Genomic DNA, 6111 nt, shown 5'->3' on the forward strand with positions numbered 1-6111 from the left:
TAAAACGCATTGTGGTCATGTTATATTTTATTATTGATGGACTGTTTAATAATTTATTCTATAAATATTTAGTAAAAACTTAGCATACAAGTAATTATATTAGGCACCAAAATTATTGCATATATAATGAACAAACACATATTTAGGTAACTAACATTATTATTTCTTTATAATTCTGTGCCATTTTTAGAACTGAAGACATCTTTCTATATACTATGTGGGTAGAGACTCCAAGAAGATGATAAATGAGAGAGAAAAGGGAGCTTGGCAGATATTCAACTAAATCAATATTTTCAGGGAGAAAGGTTTGGGCAAAACCACCATGCTGGTAAGTGCTGACTGCTTTAGAGTCATGAAAAGATCAAGGACCAGCACATTTAGAAATGTGGCATATGCTGGAGTTTAGTATGATTCATGACCCTTGATGGATTGTAAATTTGAAAAGATCATTCCGGCTGAATAGATTACAGTAGAGTGGTGTCAACAGCCTGAGGAACCTAGCCAAACAACACTGAACATGAGCTACAAAGTGCTTTTGGCATTTGTTGTTATTTAGGCAATATTGCTATTATAGGGGAAATTTATAGAAAGCATTCATTGAATCTGAGCAGTGTATCCCTGAGGTAGAAATAATATGGTGTCTGGGTAAAGAATGTGAATTCTTTAAAAAGGAGAGCAGATTCTGGAGTAACGTGACAGCTGCAGTGGTTTCTTGTGCAAAATAATAAAACAATATGCGCCATGCCCAAAACACGTTAGGATGCTTGAATTCATTCTGGAATTTATAAACTAATGGTATCCCTAAATTTCAAAACTCTGAATCAGAAAATAACAATTGTCTGTAACCTAAGTTTTAGATGGTTGTGTTTTAGAATTTCACGTAATTTTCACGCTTCACAAAATCTTAAGCAATATACAGCCTACTGCTTCCCTTCTGTGACTCCTAACCAAGTTAATTTAGCATACTTCAATTTATCTCAAAAATGGATGTAGTACATTTAGATCAAGGGACAATTATTCTAATGGGAATACGGAATATACTACGCTTTTTAAAAAAAAATTTTCACTCAATCTAGGACAGAAGGAACTTCTATACACAAATCTGATTTTATTGGCTCTCAGTGTTTTTTGGTTCTCAGTGTAAAATGATGCTGTAGTCTTTTTGGCTATACTGAGTTAACAGGCTACAATCCGCAGTGTAGTTATTGAAATGTGAAGGAGGAGAAATAAATAGCAGCACTTGTCTTTATTCAAGCCTCTACCAATTGAGAAATAAGACCAAAGGGTAAGCAGAATAGAAGACTAAATAAGGCCTTAACTCCAGATGCAGCTCACACTAAGGTCAGTGGTCTATACAACTTTACTTTATTGATTCGAAGACCCACATCACTTTACATTTTCAATTATCTAAAATCGGGCTGCATGCATAGTCAGTGTAGCCTTACAATCACTGTAGTCAGTTGAAATACATTGTATATTGGTTAGTTCATGTTTATTTTCTCTTCCAAACTCATTTATTAGATTAAATCACTCACCAAGCCCTAAAGGGAAATTAGTAAAGAAGAGAAAGGCAAAGAAACTGCTTATGTACTTACATCCACAATAGCCACCTTCATTCTCTGCACGTGCTCTCATTTAGTCACTGGAATGCAAAATACATTCCACACATTATCAGAGTTAATGCTTAATATTCAACGAAACACTTTAACACGGCTTTGGCCCACAACATTCCACATTCATCATCAGTTTTTGTTAAAGACCATGACCTCCATGACACTTTTTAATGGATATTCTTTCATCAGCTTGTTAACATTTCAGCTTCAATTGGAACTATTTACCATTTGCTTCCTCTTGAAGTGGTCTCCGACTTTGATTTGAGTGGCAAAAAACTCACAGAGATTTCCAACTGTGGCTATGATGGAGTAATTTTGGCTTAACCAAAGTCCTATCCAGAATGAATAGAAAAGCTAGATAAAATAATGAGAATAATGATAATAGTAATATCACTGAAAAATAAGTTCCTTAGAATGCTCCTGTGGCAATCAAGTCACTATGATCCAGTATCTAAGACAGAAAGGAACCTAGTGAGAAGGAGTCAATATTTTGTTGCACCACTGTTTTTATTTTCTTCTTAGGATTTCACTGTTTATCATATAGAGTGAGAAGCTGAGATATGCAAAAGTCGAGAAGTTAGAAGAGATTTCACTAATCTTCACTGGAATGTGAAAACAAAATTTTGGCATTTGTGACTACCAAGGTAAAAAAAAAAAAATGTTCAGGGCCAAAGTCCCAAAGAAAACAAAAGTACCAAGATATGAGCAGAGGAATTAGTCCATTTTCTTCTTGAACCATTTGGCAATATTTTATATTGTACCAGAAAAGATGTTGAAAGTCAAGAAGAAAGAATATAAAAAATGAGACTAGGTCTGAGGAAATGTATTCTCTTCCCGGGTCCACAGGGAGTGTAATTTCAAAGGCAAGAACTTCCCAGCGCCATAACCTTGCCACCCCCATCCTGGATCTTAAAGGTCTTTGTTTTAATTTTCACACTGGTGGAAGAATCAAAGGTCAATCACTCCAGTGGAAGTTTAAAGGCACTCCTTTCATTGGCCACGGGGCTTGGAGAAGGTGGGAATGCCTCCCAGGTTAAAAGACACCTCCTTCCACACCTCTTTGGTTTCCATACTTGGGTTCCCTTCCACTCACTTCGTGGAAGCTGCTTTCCTCCCCGGGATTCCATACCTGGGTCCCCTTCCACAATCCTTGTGGAAGCTTTCTCTCTCTCATCTTTTTCTCTCTCTTTCTCTCTGCCTAAATACATCACTTCCTGCAAAAACTCTTTGGAGTCTGATATTTACTTGTGAGCACACCGCGCCGTGGTCCCCTCTCCCATTCTTGGGTGTGTGAGAGACCAAGAGCCTGGAAAAACATCCTCTCAGGGGAGCTGAGTGCTCCCCGGCACCCTAAAACCTGGCAACAGGGCTTTTTTGGTAATGTATACCGAAAGGAAACAAATTGCTGAGAGAAAAAAAGTGGAATTCAGTACTTGCCAAAAAGAAGAAATTCAATTATAAAACCAATATTAATATTTTCTATTTCTATACCTTATAGGGGTAAACATACCAGAAAATCAAACCGGAGAGTACTAAAGAAGCTCCAAAGATTACTCTCATGCCTTACTTAGGTCAGTATTAATGTGGTCTGCTCTCATTTTACGTTCCTATCAGAGAATAATGTTCTCTCTCTCTGCAAATTATAAAGCATCATTTAAATCCTTTATAGTTTTTTATTCATAATTATGATGATTAATTTTATGTGCCAACTTGGCTATACTACGGTGTCCAGTTGTTTGGTCAAATACTAGTCAACTACATATTCCTGTGAATGTACTTTCAGATGTGATTGACATTTACAACTAGTTGACTTTAAACAAATGACTTGCAATAATTTGGGTAGACTTTATTCATTCATCTGAGTCCATAAGAGCAAACATCAACTGTTACTTGAATTTTCAGCCTACAGGCTTACGTTACAGATTTCACACTTGTGGGTTCTCACAATTGGGTAAACAAATTTCTCAAAATTTGTCTCAGTCTCTCCCTTCCCTTTGTCTCTCTCTTCTCTCTTCCTTTCTCTCTCTATTCCCCTTTGCCTCCATAGATAGAGAGATAAATAGATATCTCATTGGCTCTGCTGCTTAAGAGATCCCTGACTCATACAGTAAACATTAAAACATTAATGTCTAGTCATAAAATAAAGAAGACCAAGAGAAAAAGAAAAAAGTGGGTACTAGAAACAGAATCCAAGATGTATAATATTTTAGAGTTATCATATCACATGTGTATTTAAAAATAAATGGGAATACTATGTTCCCCAATGTAAAGAATGAATAGAAAATGTTACCATAGAATAGAAATAATCAAGAACCAAATACAAATATCAGAATTGGAAATGGAATCATGGCTATTAAAAACACAATAGATTGTTTGAGTGTGAAATTGGTCATATCATAAGAGGATTCCTGAACCAGAATCCAGATGAATAAAATTTTCTATGAATTGAAAATTTTAAAAAAGTAGTATAAAAGATATATGACACAAAGTAAATGGATTGATACACATATAATCAGAGTGTTAGAAAAAGATAAAAGACAGTGGAGCAGAAGTTATAATTTAAGAGAGAGATCCTGAGAATTTTCTGAAACCTATGTGGAGTAATTACTTAATAAAATATAGGAATGTTGGGCAAATATTATAAAGCAACTGATTCTCTACTATAGTGATTTTTTTGTTTGATTGATTTTTTATCAAGTCAAAGATACCTATTTAAATGAAATAATTTTAAATAATATAAAATTGCACTTTCCATATTGGCTGATAGTACAAGATGAGTGCAGTATATGAAAAGAGCAGCATTAATAGGTATTTTTAAGCATAGTAATAATATTGAAGAATCAGTAAGCTGAATATTAAATATAAATTTAAGTTTCTTAGATAATATGGAAAAAGTTTAGTTTAAATAGTCCAAATTGCAAAGTCTAGATTTACGGAATACCATGTTGGAATACTTGGCTCACTAAAGAATCCTAACAGAATCTGAACCATTATTATTTTAATGCTGTTAACACAGAAATCCTGTACTTAAGTCATAGTAATATAATGATGGATAACAAAAGAGCCATCATCTTATTATATTTTTACTTTTGAAAATGATATGCACCATATATGTTTCTATGACAATGCCACATTTCAAAGGGCAGTGTTCTGGGAAATATGTTATATTAGAAATAAGGCAAAAATATGTAATGTTTCTTTGGTAGGTATGTAGAGAATGTGAAAGAGATAAGTAGATATAGTTAGTCTGGTATTAATCAAGAAATGTGTTTGATGTCGTGTTTAGAGATTTTACGTAATTTGAAAGATGATTCTGAAGGTGCTTGAATAAGGTTGTGTGGAACACAGAATAAATTAAGAGAGTAAGAATTTTCAGAGTTTATAGTTGCTTATAAGAAGTACTGAGAGAGTATACTTAGAAAAAGGCAGTAGAAATTAAACATAAAATTATTTTTATTATGCTATGAAGTTCATTACATTTATTTCAAAATCTAATATTCCGTAGATGAAAGAATCCTGTCCTGCCATTATTTGTTAAGTTCATCTTTAAAGGCACTGTGCAAGATATTTTTGAATATGTAAAAGATGTGGACATTATTTCTGTCCTCATAGAACAACCAGACAAGCAAAAATGTATTTTTATTATTAGCTTGAGAATTCTAATGCCTCAAGAAAGGTCCTAAATAGCTCTTTAAGTTCAGAGGGAGAAGTAATTTCCATCTGTTTGTGATAGTGGTTATGATGGTGGTGGGAATACAATGAGATTTTTAAAATTTGAAAAGGTCAGTTTCCAGAAATTTGATTTGTTTGTTGAGGGCTGAAATGGAAATGAAACAAATTATGTAGAAGCAGGGGGAAAGTATAGGCAATCACCATTAAATATTTAGCCAAAACATCAAGAGCAAGGAAAAAAAAAAAAAAAAAAGATTGTGTCGGGTCTTTAGTGACCTTGAATATCAGCATGAAATTGTAAAATACTTGCTGAATTGTTAAATGTGCCTTTGGACATTTTCCCGGGTCTTTGAATATTGTTCCTCTAGAAAGATTTTGATAGCACTTTCTCAAGGAGAGATTTAAGAAGAGCTGATGTTCTGTTAGTTCTGCTTTTGAGATAATAAAGTCCTGAAGAATAGCATTTGCATTGGGAATATGAAGAAAAGGGGTAATGAAAGGAGTATTACAGAGCTAGATCAGCATTATCTAGGAACTGATTATTTGAATTAAAATGAGGTACACAATGATAGTTTGAAGGTTTCCAGCCTAAATACCTTGAAGGATTGTGAAGCCATTAAAAGAAATAAGGCATACAATATTAGGAGAGATTTGAAATCAAATCATGAATTAAATTTTGCTCATTCAGAATATGGCTCTAGCTCCTAAAATAAAGAATGCATTAAAATCACATCATACTTTCTGCTTGTAAGCAAAGAGAAGATAACTTCTGATTGATAAATGGATATGCTGTTATTAGGAATACAGAATTTAATATTACTGAAGG

The sequence above is a fragment of the Aotus nancymaae genome, unplaced genomic scaffold (assembly GCF_030222135.1).
Source record: "Aotus nancymaae isolate 86718 unplaced genomic scaffold, 86718_ANA_hifiasm-v0.15.2.pri h1tg000014l, whole genome shotgun sequence".
NCBI classification, from domain to species: domain Eukaryota; kingdom Metazoa; phylum Chordata; class Mammalia; order Primates; family Aotidae; genus Aotus; species Aotus nancymaae.